At 44.2% G+C, this 21,052-nt stretch overlaps 1 long non-coding RNA gene across 1 annotated transcript; it reads right to left on the reverse strand.

Annotated features, from left to right (window-relative positions):
- Positions 1-2,408: 2,408 nt before the first annotated feature.
- LOC123439709 lies at positions 2,409-3,308 on the reverse strand. Its single transcript, XR_006630142.1, has 2 exons — positions 2,902-3,308; positions 2,409-2,765 (listed from the first exon to the last, which is right to left on the reverse strand). It is a non-coding gene; the product is annotated as an uncharacterized LOC123439709 (long non-coding RNA).
- Positions 3,309-21,052: the final 17,744 nt, after the last annotated feature.

A 21,052-nucleotide genomic window follows, 5' to 3' on the forward strand; every position in this document is an offset into this window, starting at 1 on the left:
CGTCCATCCTTTCTATCCCAGGCTGTCGGCCTGGAACCCATCCTAGATCGAAGAAGAAGAAACTCCAAATAGAACAAGCATCACACTCACATCAAAGTATCGTTTTACTTATTCCTGCAACTGTTGTTGTAGTAATCTGTGAGCCACAGGGACTCATCAATCTCATTTCCAAAGGTATCAAGACTATCAAAGCTTAATGGGTGAGGTGTCGTTAAGTGGTGAGGCTTCAGCAAGCGACTAAGGATTTGTTTGAGGTGGCTAACTTACGAGTACAATAATAAGAGGGGCATGATCAACGCATATCGGACGTGAACTAATAATGATAAAATGAATGATCCTGATCACCTACTTACATCAAACATAACCCTACCTTGTCCTCGATCGGAGAATGAGCTCACGAAAGAGACAATCACGGTTACGCACTCAGTTAGCAAGTTTTAACTAAGTTTACTTCAAGTTATCTAGAACCGAAGGTTAAACAAAGTTCCAAGTTTGCCACCTAACCACGGGCATGGCTTTTCGAAAGATTTTACCCTGCGGGGGTGCTCCAACTAGTCTATCACAAACTACCACACGCTACGCCGGAATAACCTCGATCAGGGAAAACCCGTGATATCCTCGGGTTCCTATTAGAAAACCTCAACCTCGAGATAGCCCAAAGTATCCTCGGAATCCCATGCACGAGACGCTCGAGAAAGGTAAAACAAGTCCAACAAGTCCGCCCAGCGTGTCGACGATCTCGATAGGAGCCGCGTATCTCGTTCTCGGGACACGAAGGATAAGCAAAGTGTACGGTCACCTGATAGACATATACCGAGTTGCCCCGGGTTGGCCCCGCACGGTGCTCTGTTTTGGACCAGCACCAGCAGGACTGCCCCCCCTATATTATGTACAATTACTCCTCAGGTTCATGACGCCCTATGTTTTCATTATTAACAAAATTATTATGTTGGCAAAGATAGTACCAATGTTGGGCCTTGCCAGACGAGTTTTATCCCAAAACAAAAATCTAGGGGGTCCCCATAACAACCCAAAGCATGTTAGGAGTGCTCATTTATGGAACATAACACCAGTAGCCAAAACTAAGGCGGCAAAGGTGGAACAAAACACCAGGCTAGAAGGCCAAGCCTTCCACCTTTTACCAAGTATATAGGTGCATTAAATTAATTAGCAATAATATGATGATATAACAAGGAACCCATGTTAGCACATCGAAAGCAACCGCCTCTACAACTAGCAACGCTATCAAAGGCTGAGCAAGTAGTAACATAGCCAAACAGTGGTTTGCTAGGTTGTAGAAAGGTTAAAGGTTTTCAAGGCAATGTTGAGAGGCTAACATTTAATGGGTGGTAGGCAGCGAGACATAGCAATAGAAACAAAACAACTACATGGCAATGATAGTAATGGTATCTAGGAAAATGGTCATCTTGCATGTGATCCTGCTTGGAAGAAGAACAAATTCGTGAAGCAGACAAACCAACATAGTCGAACGGATCCTCTCATTTCAACACGCTTGCGGAACTCTATCAAGAAGAAGCAAACTAGAAACAAGAATCAACACACAATATCACCACGGCACATGCATGACATGATGCACAACACATATGATGCATGCTCGGTTTAATTATGCAAGGCATGGCATGGCAATTCACAACAATTAAACACTACACAATAAGTGAAGCTCAATATGCAACGAGTTGCATATTGACGATACTCCACATTCAAATATTTAGTTCTCTCTTGTTTAGGTACACGGCAATATTAAAATGTTGTTAACATGGCAAGAGGTGAAGCATGCGATTCTACACGGCATTCTAGTCAATTTACAAATATATAACATTGCAAACAGAGTTACGTCCTAAGAGATACGAGCAACATAAGATCATATGACATGGATGCAAAATGCATGGAAATGACAGTAATGACACGTTCCGGTTCCGATAACTCGATGAATTACCGGTGCAAACGAATTGGGAGTGTATGCGTGTCATGCCAAAGAATGATGGAGTGGTCCCGGTTACCGGATTCCCATGTGCCGGAGGCATGAATATGAGGTACGTGCAATTAACATGGCATCTACGAAACAGGTAACATCACAACTCATACAACAATGCATGAATCGAATTTGATAGAATCACAGTAGAACAAAATATATGGATGGGCTGAATTGCAACATAGTGTAGCGTCCAGAATTGGATCAAGCCTGAGAGGCTGAGTGTGCGTAACAAGTGGCCTAGTCAGGAACAAGCAAAAAAATTGGAGCGTCTTCGATTTGAACCCACGACCTCCGTGGTGCTAGCGCTGCTCACTGAAGAGCTGGGCTACGAAGAGACTATGAACGAAGCAGGGTTTTGCTTTCTATGAAGCCTACTTGAACCAATGGAGCACGCGGCGGGGTCCATTGGAAAAGGACCAAAAAGGAAAATAGGATTGTGTGGGATTTGAACCCAAGACTCCTGGATGTTAACCAATGGAGCTAACCACTTCACCAAAACTGTACTTGTGTACAACAATGGGCGCTACGCAATTTAAACTAAACCGATGGCCGAGACTTGGTTTCCGTTGAACTCATGCCGATCACACCATTAGATGCAGCACGCGGCGGCGGGGCTTGCAGGGCGGGAGGCCAGGGAGCAACAGAGACGGCGGGGTCCAGCGTTGAGACTTCGGATCCGCCCGGATGCAAGGAGGACGATGCTCCCATGGCTCCTCCAAGGTGCGGTGTCAAGCTCTCATAGAAGCACAGACAGAGCCATTCCCAGTTCCTGTGAACAAGAGAAAAGAGAGAGCTGGGAGATGGAACGGGGAGAGAGAGGAAGGACAGACAGTGAGGCAACGGGGGAGCTTATGGCCTGGTCCGGCGGGCATGGGGATGGAGCGCAGGGGCTGCTCGATTCTTACCTTGGGCCTGAGCTGGCTGTTTGGAGCCGCTCTGTCCGATGCAGAGGCGAACAGCGCTGGCTCGCCGCTCCTGCAGCAACGCGACGGAGCAGGGGCCCCGATAGGTGAGGATGGGAGGCTGAGAGCTAACGCGGTGGGCAGGCTCGGTCGTGGCTTCAAGCTTCTGCAGGGGCGCGGTCAACAACGCATGAACGACGGTGGGCTGAGCTACGGTTCAGCGATGGAGCCGATTGCTCCTGCGGCTTCGGTGCGAGAGAGGTTGCACGGGCTGGCGGGGAGCTTCGTGCATGGTGGTGGATGGCTCGATCTGGTTGGCTGCAAGTGGATCGGGAGGGGCTCGATGGTTGGCTCGGCTTGCATCTGGGGATCCCGAAGTGGGAGACAGCAGGTGGCGGTGGCTGAGGGGATGGATGGGACAAGGTGCCTAGAATTTAGTGTCGACATCTATTTATAACATGTGGGATTATGTAGGGGTTTTGCACCGTTTTCGGGCCGTCGGATCTTGATTGGACAGTCCGAAACGGAGAGGTAGGCTAGGTGGGTGGTGTTGGGCTGTGTAGAATAGGTTGGGCTGAGAAGAGAGGGGGATTTGTGGCCCATCAAAAGGTTTTGAAACACCGAAAAAACGTGTGACGATAAACCGGTGACGGTGCCTCTACGGTCGACCGTTCGGCTATCAAACTAACTCCGATTGCGATGAAATTTGGCAGGCGGCCTACCTAAAATAAAATAAGACCGCACGCCAAGTTTCAACCCAATCCGAGAATATTTTAAACACACTTTTGAAAACAAGATTTTTTCGATGCCGTGGGCGCGTGCGTGTGTGGTTGGTCTCGAAACGGTCAACGACGAAAACAAAGAGAACCGACAAGTAATAATGGATGCAAATTTGAAAACTGGCGGCAACGAAGTGCCAATGCAATGAAAATGATGTGAATGATGCGATGATGAATGCGATAAACAAATCAATCACACGATGACAAGGGACTAAAAGGGAAATCTTGTGGAGCGTCGATCTCGGGCTGTTACAACCACCCATTATCATTAATGAAACAAATTTAACCATGGAACATGCTATGCAGATACTTGATGCTATTTAAAGGAAAATGGTTACTCACATCCAATCGAGGAATCAGATAAAAAATCGCACAATCATATCACTCAACTTGGGTCACATATAGGAATGACTTTGAAATCCTTAAAGGAAAAGGACATTATTATTGATGAGAAGGTGGAACAAGGTTCTGGTAGAATTGATAAAATGGAGGCGGTGATTGACAAAGTAGGTTCCGCTTTCACACCATCCAGAACTAATGTTAGCACTTCTCGAAGTAAAAGTCCTAAATTTATTTACATTCCTAAGAGCATTAGTACAACTCCTACCAAAAGAAATGAAGATCTTAAAATGATTAGTGTTCACCAAGACTTTTTCAACCTGATAAAAGAACCTATTTTCAAGTCTCCTATTGTTCCTAGTATTTCTGGTTGTACTATTGAGGAACTTGATTTCAAAGATGACAACACTTGAAACTATGCATTACGTAGCTAGGGGCATAAAATAATAGCGGTTGTTGGGAGGCAACCCAATAGTTATCTTATATTTTTCCTTTAATTTCTGTTAGTGTGCTATAACATGATTATTTATGCTATAATTATTGTGTTTTTATGTTTTAATTAGTGTTTGTGCCAAGTAAAGCCTTCGGGATGATTTGCATGATGAGTAGAATTGATACCATGCAAAAACAGTAACTTTGACGCCTGGTGTAGGATTTCTATGATTTTACTGGTACATCATTGTAAGACAAATGTTTTACACAATACTGATATACAAATTACCCAGGTCTTCCTAATTTTTCAGAATTTTTGGATTTAAATAAGTATGGTAATCAAATATATTACTACAGACTGTTTTGTTTTAAAATGATTCTATTTTTGCATGCATAGTTCGCTTGTTTTGATTATGCTATGGATTATATGGGGGGGTATAAGCCATGGAGAAGTTATAATACATTACCTTATGCTAAAATAATAGAAGATTCAATTCATAATAGTGCCTAAATTTGTGTATTATGTTGCCTATACTAACGGATCTCATGAAGTGTTGTTGAATTTTGTGTGATTCAAGTATTCAAGTTTTGGGCATTCTTTCGATGGACAAAGGAATGAGAAGTGGAAAGAGACTAAGCTTGGGGAGTCCCAAGTCAACCCAAGGAAATATTTTAGGAATATCAAGCATCTAATCTTGGGGTTGCCCCGGGAAGCAATCCCCTCTTTCGTCTCAATCCATCGGTATGTTACTTGGAGCTACATTTTTATTCATCACATGATATGAGTTTTAATTAGAGCATCGTTTGCTTTTGTTTAATTTTACTTTATGTTTGCCACAATCATTGTTTGCTGGACACACCTATTTGAGAGAGAGAAACCATCATCATGATTTGTTAGAATGCTCTTTGTGCTTCACTTATACCTTTTGAGCTTAGCAGTTGCTCTATTACTTCACTTATATATTCTTGAGCACGGTGGGGTGTAGATTTTACAGAAATAATATGCTCTCCTTATTCAAATATATTTGTTTGAGAGCTGGAAAAATAGAGATGGTAATTTGGATGGGTCATAAGACTAGATCAAAAATAATGAGTGTTCAATAAGTGATAATTAAAACCATCATGTAACACATATAGAGAAATTGTGGTTAATGACATTGATGTGGTGATATGAAAAGGTGGGTGAGTACATAACTATTAATTCAGAGAGGTGTTGATATTAAGAGATGTTAAAACTTCTTGAACATGTGAAAAATTAAAAGGGCATGGTGATGATGTGGGAGCATTTCTATTCCTCATTGAAAACCTAGTGTTGTTTTGAGTCGGAGTCGCGCGATGGTTAATTCCTACCAACCCCCTCCCTCGGGGCATGCGAGTACTACTTTGATTTGTGATAAGACTAATAAAACTTTGCAATAACTATATGAGTTCTTTATGACTAATGTGACACCATGGACATACACAATCTCACCTCCTCATATTTTCTATCCTCTCTAGTACCGTGCATAACCCATTCTCACCTCGAGGATTGGTATGACTTTCGCCGGTGCATCCAAACCCTGTAACATGATACACTCTATTGCACATAATTCTTATTATACTCTCCTCAAAAGAGCCACCATACCTACCTATTATGGCATTTCCATAGCCATTTCGAGATATATTTCCATACAAATTTCATCATCACTTCACATGACTAGTTCGTTCATCATCATATTGCTTTCATGATCATATAGAGCTCACATAGTATTTGTGGCAAAGCCACCATTCATAATAGCATTTCTGGTAAATCCCCCAAAAATTCATATGCTGAATACATGTCACGCTCATTGCACATCCTGGTACACTGCGAGAGGCATTCATATTGGAGCCATGTTGCGTCATTCATCATATCGAGTTATCCATGAGTTGTAAGTATATAAAAGTGTGATGATCATCATTATTAGAGCATTGTCCCAGTGAGTAAATAAAGATGGGGGAAGCCAAGTGAGCCCACCATAAAAAAATGAGAGAAAAATAGAGAAGGGACTTTGCTACTATCCTTTACCACACTTGTGGCTCAAAGTGGCACCATGTTCATCATGTAGAGGGTCTCATGTTATATCATTCTTATGCTAGTGGGAATAAAAATATAAACTTGGCTTGTATATTCTGATGACGGGCGTCCTCAAGTGCTCGAGGTCTTCATGACCAAGCAAGTTGGATGCACACCCGACTTAGCTTCACTAGAGCTTTCATACACTTATGGCTCTAGTGCATCATTTGCATGGCAATCCCTACTCCTTGTATCAATATCTATCAATTGGTATCTCCATAACCCGTTGGTATGCCTAGTTGATATGAGCCGGTCTTCTTCACCTTTCAACCCCTTTGAAACCAACCACCTTACTCTATTCCACCTACATGTTATGTCGAATTGTTCACACTCATGTATTGCGTGAAGAATAAAAAGTTGATGCCTATTGAAAAAGTATGATCCAATTGCTTGACTTGAGAACCATGGTGCTTGACATATGTAGTTTTGTGATGAAGATAGAGCCATGCCTTGCAAATATAATAAAGCTGGAAAGGGTTGGAACAATATTTGAGGATCATACACTTTGAAAGATTTTAATTTGCTGCTTTTTAATTATAAATATTGATGTGTCAATACTTGTTAATTCATCATTTCTCAATGAGCATACATGCATAAGAATACATCATGGATAACATGTCACATCAAAAATTCTGTTTTTATCATTTACCAACTTGAGGATGAGCAAGAATTAAGCTTGGGGATGCTTGATACGTCTCCAACATATCTATAATTTTTTATTGTTCCATGCTACTATGTTATCATTTTAGAACACTTTTAGGCACTTATCTACCAACTTATATTGTTTTTTAGCACTAACCTATTGACGCAGTGCCCAGTGCGAGTTGTTGTTTTCTATTTGTTTTTCCACTTTTCATGTTCTAGTACCAAACGAAGCCCAATTTACCTGAAACTTTCTGTGAATTTTTTTCTGGACCAAAAGTAGACCGCCAAGCATCGGAACAAGGGTGGGAGGCACACAAGCCCCCCACAAGCCATCAGACCGCGCCCTAGGGGTTGATGGCTGTTGGCCGCCACGTGGCTCTCCCGGCCCTGTTCTCTAGCTTATAAGTTCCTATTTACCCTAATAACTCCAAAGGAGGCCCCGAAACAGTTTTTACGCCGCCGCAAGTCTCCGTTCCGACGGGAGGCCATCTAGAGCTTTGTTCCAACACTGTACCGGAGGGGGAGGTTTATCACGGTGGGCTTATTTATCAACCTTGTTGCCCTCATGATGATGTGTGAGTTGTTCACCACAGACCTACGGGTCCATGGCAGTACCTAGATGGCATATCTCTCTCTCTCTTTGATTTTCAATACAATGATCATCGCATCTTCGCTTTGATCCATATGATGTAACTCTAATGTACGGTGCGTTTGTTGGGTTCGATGAATTGTGGGTTTATGTTTAGATTATTCATGATAAATATTTGAGTCTCCTTTGATATATAATATGATTATTATGTGCATGATTATGATAGCTTCGTAGTTCTCCCCGACCTATTGAAATAGTTTGGTCAACTAGATTGACATTTATTCAGTGAGAGAGGTGTGTTCTAGTAGGTTCAACCTCACGAGTTTCTATATCCCAGTGACAGAAGGGGACAAATTGTGTATTTGTGTTTCTGCTACTAAGGGTCAAACGATGGGGTTTATTCATATTGGTTGAGTTTACTTTGGCTACATCATGTCATCTTACTCCAAGCATTACTTATTTTGTCATGAACTTAATAAGTAGAGAGGCAAGCAAAGAAGTGCTCTTAAAGTGAAGTAATAGTAATAGGTGCAGGAAGAAGTCGGCCTATTTGTTTATGGATGTGATGCCTATATGTACATGATCATTGACGTGAAAATCGCATAACTATCCTATCTTCTATCCATTGCCCAACAGTAATTTGTTTACCCAGTGTATGCTTATTTTCATGGGAGATGCCACTAGGGAAAGCTATGGCCCCGGGGTCTATTCATAACATATTGCTAAAACCTCCAACACCTTTCTGCCATCTATTTATTTTTATTTTATTTTGCATTTTACAATTATATACACACCTCATTCGTTTGCAAATAACGAGACCAAGGGGATTCATAACCCTCTTGCGTGCGTTGGGTGCAAGTTGTTTGTTCTTTTGTGCACAACCGCTGAAGACGGTTGTGGATTGATATTCCTTGGTTTCATAACTGAGGGAAATACTTACCCAGTTTTTGTTGCGATTACCAGTTTCTCTTCATGGAAAACCCAACGCAGATCACGAGTATCAAGCTTCTCCAGCAAGAGGTTGACGACGTGCGTGAAGGAGAAGGAGAAGGCATTGTCCCGATGATTATGTGGCAGGATCTTGACGGTACGAGAGCCGACGAAGATTGAGCTAGCATGAAGGGAAGCCACATGCGCATCCTCACGATGGAGCACTACGAAGAAAGTGCCCAATGCGTACCCAGTGCTACGCCTCCAACGTATATACTTTTTCAAACACTTTTGCTCTGATTTTGGCCTCTAATTTGCATGATTTGAATAAAACTAACCCGAACAAGCGCTGTTTTCAGCAGAACTACCTTGGTGTTCTTTTTGTGCTAATATTAAAGTTCTTAGAATCGGAAGAAACTTTTTGTGAATTATTTTTGGAATTATAAGGATTTATGGAATGAAGACCTGTTGGAGGGGAAGTGCCAGCGGGCCACAAGCCAACAAGACGCTCCTGAGGCCGCGCCCATGAGGCTCCTCCGACCCTAATTCCACTCATATAAATTCATATTCCCCGAGAAAAAATAGGAGAGATGTTTTCATCGCGTTTCACGAGAAGGAGGCGCCGTCACCTCCCGTTCTTACTCCGGAGGGCTGGTCTGGAGATTGTTTGGGGCTCTAGAGAGGGGGATTCACCGTCATCGTTATCACCAACCCTTCTTCATCAACACCACCATGAGGCTCACTGCCGGGAGTGAGTAATTCCTCTGTAGGATTGCTGGATAGCAGTGGGATTGGATGAGATTGTTCATGTATTCGAGTTAAGTTTGATAGGGCTTGATCCCCTAGTGTCCACTATGTTTCGAGATTGATGTTACTATGACTTTGCTATGCTTAATGATTGTCAGTAGGGCGTGAGTACCATGATTTCATCTCTGAACTATTATATTCTCATGAATATAAGAGTGATTTGGATCCTATCTTGCAAGTTATAGTTACCTATTATGTTTCTTGATCTGCATACCCCAAGGGTGACAATAATTGGGATTCTTTTCGGTGATTGTCGTAGTTTGAGGAGTTCATGTATTCACTATGTGTTAATGCTATGTTCCTATTTTCTATTAAAAGGAGGCCTTAATATCCCTTAGCTTCCAACAGGACCTTGCCGCCATGAGAGGGTAGGACAAAACATGTTCTGCAAGTTCTTATCACAAGTACGCATGACTATATGCGGAATACATGTCTAGATTATGTTGATGAATTGGAGCTAGTTCTATGTTGCCCAAGTGTGTAGTTTTTATATGACCAATGGCATCTAAAACATTATTCACTTCTGATCCATGGCTTAGATCATCTCGAGTTGTTTGGTCCCAGCATACCCCGGCGATAATCTTTTTCGCATTGCGTCGGAGCTACTTTCGCCCTCGGGTCGAGCGAGTTTCCAGCCACGCCACCAGGTTTTGGCCCCCAGACACCAACGTTTTCAAATTATTCTTTCCCGCTGCCAAAAAGACGCCACGATTTCGGTAATCATCATGCCACAAGTCGCCTATTAGAATGCCATAGTCAGGCGATCAAACACACCAATAGTTCGGCGATCAAGAAGAAAGGATAAAAAGATCAAACGACCGGCTCTGCGTGGTGCGGTTGTTGGGAAACGTAGCATGGGAAACAAAAAAATTCCTACACACACGCAAAACCTATCCATGGTGATGATCATCTATGAGAGGGGAGAGTGAATCTACATACCCTTGTAGATCGTTAAGCGGAAGCGTATATAAGGCGGTTGATGTAGTGGAACATCTTCGCAATCCAAATTGCAGCCCGTCCCGCGATCTCATCATGATCTGTCCCGCGATCCCATCATGATCCATCCTGATCTAGTGCCGAACGGACGACACCTCCGCGTTCAGCACACGTACAACTCGATGACAATCCCCGCCTTCTTGATCCAGCGGGGCTTCGCGTAAGCACCGCCAAACTAGACTAGAGGAGAAACGGATCTAGAGAGAAGTAGAGGGAGCACGTGGCAATTAGGGTTAGCCCTCACCTCTTAAACCTCTAGTATATATAGGAGGGAGGGAGGGGAGGAGGAAGACTCAAACCCTCAAGGTTTGGCCGAAATTGGAGGTGGAGGAGTCCTACTCCAATCCTACTAGGAGTAGGATTCCTCCTCTCCACTTGGAAACCCTTTCCACATTTTCCATCTATGGGTTTCTTTCCTTCCCACCTCCAATCCGCCTTGGGATATAGTGGAGGCTTCGGCCAGCCCACTAAGGGCTGGTCACGTCCTACCTCAGCCCATGAGACCCTTTGGGGTGGGTGGGCCCACCTGGTGGATCCCCGGAACCCATTCGTCACTCCTCATACACTCTCGGAAATGCCCGAAACATTTCCAGAGTTCAGAACCCACTTTCCTATATATCAATATTTACCTCTGGACCATTCCGGAGGTCCTCGTGATGTCTGAGATCTCATCCGGGACTCCGAACAACTTTCGGTTACCAAACACACATAACTGAATAATACTGAAACGTCACCGAACCTGAAGTGTGCAGACCCTACGGGTTTGAGAACTGTGCAGACATGAACTGAGACACTCTCTGGTCAATAACCAATAGCGGGACCTGGATGTCCATATTGGCTCCTACATATTCTACGAATATCTCTATCGGTTGAACCTCTATGTCAAGGATTCATTTAATCACGTATGATGTTCCCTTTGTCCTTCGGTATGTTAGTTGCCCGAGATTCAATCGTCGGTATCTCCATACCTTGTTCAATCTTGTTGCCGGCAAGTCTCTTTACTCGTTCCGTAATACAAGATCCCGTAACTAACTCCTTAGTCACATTGCTTGCAAAGCTTGTTGTGATGTTGTATTACCGAGTGGGCCCCGAGATACCTCTCCGTCACACGGAGTGACAAATCCCAGTCTTGATCCATGCCAATCCAACAGACACCTTTGGAGATACCTGTAGAGCACATTTATAGTCACCTAGTAACGTTGCGATGTTTGATACACACAAGGTATCCCTCCGGTGTTCGTGATTTGCATGATCTCATGGTCATAGGAACAGATACATTGACATGCACAAAACGGTAGCAATAAACTAACACGGTCATATGCTACGTTTATTGTTTGGGTCTTGTTGATCACATCATTCTCCTAATGATGTGATCCCGTTATCAAGTGACACACTTGCCTATGGCCACGAAACCTTGACCATCTTTGATCAACGAGCTAGTCAACTAGAGGCTCACTAGGGACAGTGTGTTGTCTATGTATCCACACATGTACTTGAGTTTCCAATCAATACAATTCTCGCATGGTTAATAAACGATTATCATGAACAAGGAAATATAATAATAACCAATTTATTATTGCCTCTAGGGCATGTTTCCAACAGTCTCCCACTTGCACTAGAGTTAATAATCTAGTTCACATCACTGTGTGATTGTAATAAATCTAACACCCATACAGTTCTGGAGTTCGATCATGTCTTGCTTGTGAGAGAGGTTTTTAGTCAACGGATCTGAACCTTTCAGATCCGTGTGTGCTTTACAAATCTCTATGTCATCCTATAGATGTTGATACTACGCGCCATTTCAAACTATTCCAAATGACTGCTCCACTATACGAATCTGGATTACTACTCAGAGTCATCCGGATTAGTGTCAAATCTTGCATCGATGTAACCCTTTATGACAAACTCTTTTATTACCTCCATAATCGAGAAAAAAAATCCTTAGTACACTAGTTACTAATAATAACTTTTGACCGCTGTTCAGTAATCCATTCCTGGATCACTTTTGTACCCCTTGACAGTTTCTGGCAAGGCACACATCAGGTGCGGTACACAGCATAACATACTATAGAGCCTATGGCTAAAGCATAGGGGATGACCTTCGTCCTTTCTCTTTCTTCTGTCATGGTCGAGCTTTTGAGTCTTACTCAAATTCACACCTTACAACACAGCCAAGAACTCCTTCCTTGCCGATCTATTTTGAACTCCTTCAAAACTTTGTCAAGGCATGTATTTCATTGAAAGTTTTATTAAGCGTCTTAATCTATCTTTATAGATCTTGATGCTCAATGTTCAAGTAACTTAATACAGGTTTTCCTTTGAAAAACTCCTTTCAAACAATCCTTTATGCTTTCCAAAAATTCTACATTATTTCTGATCAACAATATGTCAACCACATCTACTCATGAGAAATTTTATAGTGCTCCCACTCACTTCTTTGGAAATACAAGTTTCTCATAAACCTTGTATAAGCCCAAAAGCTTTGATCATCTCATCAAAGCGCATATTCCAACTCCGAGATGCTTGCTCCAATCCATACAAGGATCACTAGAGCTTGCATACTTGTCAGCATCCTTAGGATTGACAAAACCTTCTGGTTGTATCACATACAACCTTTCCTCAAGGAAACTGTTGAGGAAATAATGTTTTGACATCCTATCTACGAGATTTCATAAATAATGCAACAACTGCTAACATAATTCCAACAGACTTTTAGCATTGCTACGAGTGAGAAAGTCTCATCATAGTCAACTCTTTGAACTTGTCGGAAACATCTTTGTGACAAGTCGAGCTTTCTTAATGGTGACTTTTCACCATCATCGTCTGTCTTCCTTTTAAAGATCCACAGATACTTAATAGTCTTATGACCATCAAGTAGTTCTTCCAAAGTCTACACCTTGTTTTCATACATGGATCCTTTCTATTATTTCATGGCCTCCAGCCATTTGTTGGAATCCGGGACCACCATCGCTTCTCCATAGCTCGTAGGTTCATTGTTGTCCAACAACATGACCTCCAAGACAGGGTTACCATACCACTCTGTAGCAGTACATGACCTTTGTCGACCTATGAGGTTTGTAGTAACTTGATCTGAAGTTTCATGGTCACTATCATTAGCTTCCAATTCAATTGGTGTAGGTGCCACAGGAACAACTTCATGCACCCTCCTACACACTGGTTGAAGTGACGGTTCAATAACCTCATCAAGTTCCACCATCCTCACGCTCAATTCTTTCAAGAGAGACTTTTTCTCGAGAAAGGACCCGTTTCTAGAAACAAATATTTTGCTTCCGTATCCGAGATAGGAGGTATACCCAACTGTTTTGGGTGTCCTATGAAGATGCATTTATCCGCTTCGGGTTCGAGCTTATCAAGCTGAAACTTTTTCACACAAGCATCGTAGCCTCAAACTTTTAAGAAACTACAGCTTAGGTTTCTCCAAACCATAGTTCATACGGTGTCATCTCAACGGAATTATGTGGTGCCCTATTTAAAGTGAATGCGGTTGTATCTAATGCCTAACCCATAAACGACACTCGTAATTTGATAAGAGACATCATAGTATGCATCGTATCAAGTAGGGCGCATCTATGACGTTCGGACACACCATCACACTATGGTGTTCCAGGTGGCATGAGATGTGAAACAATTTTCACATTGTCATAATTGTGTACCAAACTCGCAACTCAGATGTTCATCTCTATGATCATATCGTAGACATTTTATCCTCTTGTCACGACGATCTTCAACTTCACTCTGAAATTATTTTAACCTTTCAATAATTCAGACGTGTGTTTCATCAAGCAAATACACTAGTATCTACTCAAATCATCTCTGAAGTAAGAACATAATGATATCCACTGCGTGCCTCAGCACTCATTGGACAGCATACATCAAAATGTTTTACTTCCAATAAGCAACTTTCTTGTTCCATCTCACTGGAAAAATGATGCCTTCACTCATCTTCCCCATGTGGCATGATTTGCATGTCTCAAGTGATTCAAAATCAAGTGAGTCTAAACGATCCATCTTCATGGAGTTTCTTCATGCGTTTACACCAATAGACATTGTTCGCATGTCTCAAACGTTTCAAAAACGAGTGATCCCAAAGATCCATCAGTATGGAGCTTCTTCATACGTTTTATACCAATATGACTCAAGCGGCAGTGCCACAAGTAAGTGGTACTATCATTACTATCTTTTGGCATCAATATTATGAACATGTGTACGATCGAGATTCAATAAACCATTGAAGGTTTTCATTCAAGCAAATAGAATAACATTCATTCTCTTCAAATGAATAATCGTATTGCAATAAACACGATCTAATCATGTTCATGCTCAACGCAAACACCAAATAACACTTATTTAGGTTCAACACTAATCCCGATGGTAGAGGGAGCGTGTGATGTTTGATCACATCAACCTTCGAAACACTTCCAACACATATCGTCACCTCGCCTTTAGCTAGTCTCCATTTATTCCGTAGCTTTTATTTCGAGTTACTAACACTTAGCAACCGAACCGGTATCTAATACCCTGGTGCTACTAGGAGTACTAGTAAAGTACACATCAATATAATGTATATCCAATATACTTTTGTCGACTTTGCCAGCCTTCTCATCTACCAAGTATCTAGGGTAGTTCCGCTTCAGTGACTGTTCCCCTCATTAGATAAGCACTTAGTATCGGGTTTGGTTTCAACCTTGGGTTTCTTCACTAGAGCAGCAACTAGTTTGTCGTTTGATGAAGTATCCCTTCTTGCCCTTGCCCTTCTTGAAACTAGTGGTTTTACTAACCATCAACAATTGATGCTCCTACTTGATTTCTACTTTCGCAGTGTCAAACATCACGAATAGCTCAAGGATCATCACATCTGTCCTTGATATGTTATAATCCATCACGAACCTCTAGTAGCTTGGTGGCAATGACTTTGGAGAACCATCACAATCTTATCTGGAAGATCAACTCCACTCAATTCAGGCGATTATAGCACTCAGACAATCTAAGCACATGCTCAACGATTGAGCTTTTCTCCCTTACTTTGTAGATAAAGAATCTTGTCGGAGGTCTCATACCTCTCAACAAGGACACGAGCATGAAATCCCAATTTCATCTCTTGGAACATCTCATATGTTCTGTGACGTTGAAAACATCTTCATCGCCTCAATTTTTAAGCCGTTAAGCATTACACACTCAACTATCACATAGTCATAAAGAATGTGTATGTCAAATGTTCGCAACATGCACAGTCGATGCTCGAGGTTCAGCACACCGAGCGGTGCATTAAGGACATAAGCCTTCTGTGCAACAATAAGGACAATCCTTAGATTACGGACCCAGTCCGCATAATTGCTACTATCATCTTTCAACTAAATTTTCTCTAGGAACATATCAAAAACAGTAGAGCTACAGCGCGAGCTACAACATAATTTGCAAATACGTTTTGACTATGTTCATGATAATGAGTTCAATTAATCATATTACTTAAGAACTCCCACTCAAATAGACATCCCTCTAGTCATTCGAGTGGCGCATGATCCAAATCCAGTAACTCAAGTCCGATCATCACGTGAGTTGAGATTAGTTTCAATGGTGAACATGTCCATGTTGATCATATCAACTGTATGATTCATGCTCGACCTTTCAGTCTCTTGTGTTCTGAGGCCAAGTCTGTACATGTTAGGCTCGTCAAGTTTAACCCGACTGTTCCGCGTGTGCAACTGTTTTGCACCCGTTGTATGTGAACGTTGAGTCTATCACACCCGATCATCACGTGGTGTCTCGAAACGACGAACTGTCGCAACGGTGCACAGTTGGGGAAACACAATTTTATCTTGAAATTTTAGTGAGGGATCACCTTATAATGCTGCTGTCGTTCTAAGAAAAATAAGGTGCATAAAAGGACTAACTTCACATGGAAATCATAATTGACATGATATGGCCAAGAACTTGTGCTTCTTGATCTCCATCACCAAAGCACCGGCATGATCTCCATCATCACCGGCGCTGAACCATGATCTCCATCATCGTGCTGCCATCGAGGTTGTCACGCTATCTACGCTATTAGTAGTAAAGCTATAACCTAGCGATATAGTAAAAGCATATGCAAGCACAAACGTTAGTTTAAAGATAACCCTATGGCTCCTGCTGGTTGCCGTAGCATCGATGTGCAAGTCGATATTTAACTATTACAACATGATCAACTCAAACATCCAATATATCATATCATGTCTTTCGCCATTTCACATCACATGCATACCCTGCAAAAACAAGTTAGACGTCCTCTAATTTGTTGCTGCATGTTTTACACGGCTGCTATGGGTATCTAGTATGATCACATCTTACTTATGCAAAGCCACAACGGTGATATGCAAATTGCTATTTAACCTTCTCCAAGGACCGCCTCGGTCAAATCCGATTCAACTAAATTTGAAGAAACAGACACCCGCCAGTCATATTTATGCAACAAGTTGCATGTCACTCGATGAAACCGATCCCTCGTAAGCGTACGAGTAAAGTTTGTCCGGGCCGCTTCAATCCAACAATACCGCTGAATCAAGAAAAGACTAAAGAGGGCAGCAAATTGAACATCAATGCCCACAAACTCTTTTGTGTTCTACTCAAGATATCATCTATGCATGAACCTAGCTCTGATACCACCGTTGGGAAATCAAGCATGGGAAACAAAAGAATCCTACGCACACGCAATACCTATCCATGATGATGATCATCTATGAGAGGGGAGAGTGAATCTACATACCCTTGTAGATCGCTAAGCGGAAGCGTATATAATGCGGTTGATGTAGTGGAACATCTTCACAATCCAAATCGCATCCCGTCCCGCGGTGTCATCATGATCCGTCCAGCGATCCCATCATGATCCATCCCGATCTAGTGCCGAACGGACGACACCTCCGCGTTCAACACACTTACAACTCGATGACGATCCCCGCCTTGTTGATACAGCAAGAGGGGCGGAGAGGTAGATGATTTCCCCAGGCGGCGTGGTGGTGGTGGTAGTAATCCAACAGGGCTTCGCGTAAGCACCGCCGAACTAGACTAGAGGAGAAACAGATCTAGAGAGAAGTAGATGGCGCACGTGGCAATTAGGGTTAGACCTCACCTCTAAAATATCTAGTATATATAGGAGGGAGGGAGGGGAGGAGGCAGCCTGAAACCCTAAAGGTTTTGCCGAAATTGGAAGTGGAGGAGTCCTACTCCAATCCTACTAGGAGTAGGATTCCTCTTGTCCACTTGGAAACCCTTTCCACCTTTTCCACCTTTGGGTTTCTTTCCTTCCCACCTCCAATCGGCCTTGGGCTTTAGTGGAGGCTTCGTCCAGCCCACTAAGGGCTGGTCCACATCCTACCACAGACCATGAGACCCTTTGGGGTGTGTGGGCCCACCTGGTGGACCCTCGGAGCCCATTCGTCACTCCCCGTACACTACCGGAAATGCTTGAAACTTTTCTGGAGTTCAAAACCCACTTTCCAATACATCAATCTTTACCTCCGGACCATTCCTGAGCTCCTCGTGATGTCCGGGATCTCATCTGGGACTCCAAACAACTTTCGGTTACCAAGCACACATAACTCAAAAATAACGAAACATCACCGAACCTTAAGTATGCAGACCGTGCGGGTTCGAGAACTATGCAGATATGACCTGAGACACTCCCCGGTCAATAACCAATAGCAGGACCTGGATGTTCATATTGGCTCCTACATAGTCTATGAATATCTCTATCAGTTGAACCTCTATGTCAAGGATTTATTTAATCCCGTATGATGTTCCCTTTGTCCTTCGGTATGTTACTTGCTCGACATTCGATCGTCGGTATCTCCATACCTAGTTCAATCTTGTTACCGTCAAGTCTCTTTACTCGTTCCGTAATACAAGATCCCGTAACTAACTCCTAAGTCATATTTCTTGCAAGGCTTGTTGTGATGTTGTATTACCGAGTGGGCCCCGAGATACCTCTCCGTCACACGGAGTGACAAATCCCAGTCTTGATCCATGCCAACCCAACAGACACCTTTGGAGATACCTGTAGAGCACCTTTATAGTCACCCAGTAATGTTGCAACGTTTGATACACACAAGGTATTCCTCCAGTGTCCGGGAGTTACATGATCTCATGGTCATAGGAACAGATACATTGACATGCAGAAAACAGTAGCAATAAACTGACACGATCATATGCTACGTTTATAGTTTGGGTCTTGTCCATCACATAATTCTCCTAATGATGTGGTCCCATTATCAAGTTACAACACTTGCCTATGGCCAGGAAACCTTGACCATCTTTGATCAACGAGCTAGTCAACTAGAGGCTCACTAGGGACAGTGTGTTGTCTATCTACCCACACATGTATTTGAGTTTCCAATAAATACAATTCTAGCATGGATAATAAACGATTATCATGAACAAGGAAATATAATAATAACCTATTTATTATTGCCTCTAGGGCATATTTCCAACAGCGGCTCCTCTGTCGCGGGACTGGTCGGACACGCCGTCGGCATAGTAGGGTTGTTCGTCGTCAGCGTAGTCAGGATCGTCATCGCCATGGTTTCTGCGCTCGGGCTCGACATTGTTGTGGTCACTGTTGTCGTCGCCGTTGTGGTCGCCATTGTGGTCGCCGTTGTGGTCGCCACCGGTGGTGGCATCTGTCTTAAGATGAGGTCGCGCTGCACTATGTACCCCGCCTTCACCTTCTCATCCATCGCTGACATGTCTACCCCCATCAAGAACTCCAGGTCGGTGTTCCTCTTCTTCGCAGCGATGTTGATCATCAACACCGGCCACCGCGCGCCGAATTTCTCCTCTCTCCTGGCAACACTACTCTTGACGTCGGCGATGCATTACTTGATCGAAGCCTGCAGCCGTTCAGCATCGGGCGCCGCATCCCTCGCCGCCCTGGATTTCTTGGTGCCATCTGGTCGCCCTTCTGCCACAGCCAGGGTAGACACGTATGGGTTGTAGGTCTCCTTGGCCTTGTCGAGAGCGAGCCAAACTTCCCTCCACTTCTCGCACGAGTCGATCCTGGAGAACATGTGAATGAACCTGAACTCTTGGTCCTCGTTGTCGGCACGATACATGGTGAACATCCGAATCATCTGCACAAAACCGCACACAAAACATGTCGGCAAAGTACACAGCAACGCGACGAACTAGGGTCGGCAAACTTTTGCCATACCTGACCCTCGACATTTGTGTTGCTTTCCAGGCAAGCAACAACCTCCTCGACGATTCCATGCCACTTGTTGCAGGATGTCTAGAACATCGACCAGCGGTTCGCCATGGCCTTCTCGCCTTGGTTGACGCGGATGTTGGTGAAGTCGGGGTCGACCAGTTTGCGTTTGTCGAACACCGTTTTGATTCTCCCCCAGTACGTGTCAGTGTTGTGATTCACGACGGTGATCGGGTCGATGCTGACGGTCTTCCAAGCTTCGCAAGGCACTTGTCTTCCTTTGACGTCCACTTGATGCGTGGTTCGGCTGGCTTGGCATTCGCCGCCCGCTTTCTCTTCCTTTCTTTCTTTTGCGGCACTTGTTCCGGTTCCACCTCCACCACCTCTTCCTCTCACTCCCCCTCCTCGGCGTCATCGAGCTCGTTGTCAATGTTGTCAGTGGTGTCCATTGTTTCATCCCGCATGCCGAACTCCGAGTGCGACGCGGTGGCGACGGAGTCGCTTGTGATGATCTCGTCCATGTCGGCATTCGTGTTGTTAACTGCAACGACAAAGTGGGCACGAATCGAAGGACACCACGGCGCAGAGACGGCGCAGGTGAGGCTGCTGACGAGTACGCCGACAACGAGTAGCTGTATTGGGTGTTTAGGCCGGTGTTGAATGCGGGTGAGGGAGTGCGCGGGTCGTGGCTGAAACCGGTGAGGGAGGAAAGTTGCGGCACACAATGCGGGATGGTGGTGTTGGGGTTGAAGCCGCTATGCGTGTTGCTGTCGGAGTAGATAGGCGGGCACGTACCCCGAGGGCAGCATCGCTCGCGAGAGGGTTGCCGGCGCAATACCCTCGCGACCCCTCCATGCGGCCCACGGGTTGCGGCCGGGCGGATTCATCATCCCCGCGTAGGATGCGTCTTCCTGATCGACGGCCGTTGCCGCCTCCGCCGCGTCCCTAATATTCTTGGCGTTGAGCCTCCTCCACCAGTCTGTTGTGACCGCCTCCTGGCGTAGGACATCCGCCCGCCACTCGGTGTCCGAAACGCCTGCCGGCCTAGGCATCGGCTTCCTCTATTTCCTCTGCTTCGGCTGGATAGAATCGACAGCGCTGGGGGCGAGGAAAGGTGTACTTCTTCTTCGGCGGCATGGCGGCCGAATGGCGGGAGCGGGAGAAGAATGGCGGGAGAGGAAGAGGAAATGGAAGGAAAGGGAGGACGAAGGGGGACAAAATGGCAGGAATGGCTCGACTACCATCGACAAAGAATGCCCGCTTGGCTTTTTTGCTTCGACAAGTGCTCCCAGGCACCCCCCCCCCGGGGGGGGGGGGGGCTGGGATCGGATCGGGTTCGCCGGCTC

This window comes from Hordeum vulgare, chromosome 3H, assembly GCF_904849725.1.
Source record: "Hordeum vulgare subsp. vulgare chromosome 3H, MorexV3_pseudomolecules_assembly, whole genome shotgun sequence".
Classification (NCBI taxonomy): Eukaryota; Viridiplantae; Streptophyta; class Magnoliopsida; order Poales; family Poaceae; genus Hordeum; species Hordeum vulgare.